This window comes from Palaemon carinicauda, chromosome 16 (assembly GCF_036898095.1).
Source record: "Palaemon carinicauda isolate YSFRI2023 chromosome 16, ASM3689809v2, whole genome shotgun sequence".
Lineage (NCBI taxonomy): Eukaryota > Metazoa > Arthropoda > Malacostraca > Decapoda > Palaemonidae > Palaemon > Palaemon carinicauda.
This window is the reverse complement of record NC_090740.1, coordinates 36,816,343-36,816,886: the sequence shown is the minus strand read 5'-3', so window position 1 is coordinate 36,816,886 and position 544 is coordinate 36,816,343.

The following is a 544-nucleotide window of genomic DNA, read 5'->3' as shown; positions in this document are numbered from 1 at the left end:
AAAGAAACGCCCTAATTAAGCAATAAAAATGCATTAGGGTTTTTCTACTGAATTTGGTCAAAGAGGCTTTACTTTAATTATTCTATATATATATATATATATATATATATATATATATATATATATATATATATATATATATATATATATATATATATATAAATATACATATATATATATATATATATATATATATATATATATATATATATATATGTATATTTATATATATATATATATATATATATATATATATATATATATATATATATATATATATATGTATATATATATATATATATATATATATATATATATATATATATGAATATATATATATATATATATATATATATATATACACACATATATATATATATATATATATATATATATATATTTATATATACACACATACATATATATATATATACATACATGTATATATATATATATATATATATATATATATATATATATATATATGTATATATATATATATATATATATATATATATATATATATATGTACATATATATATAT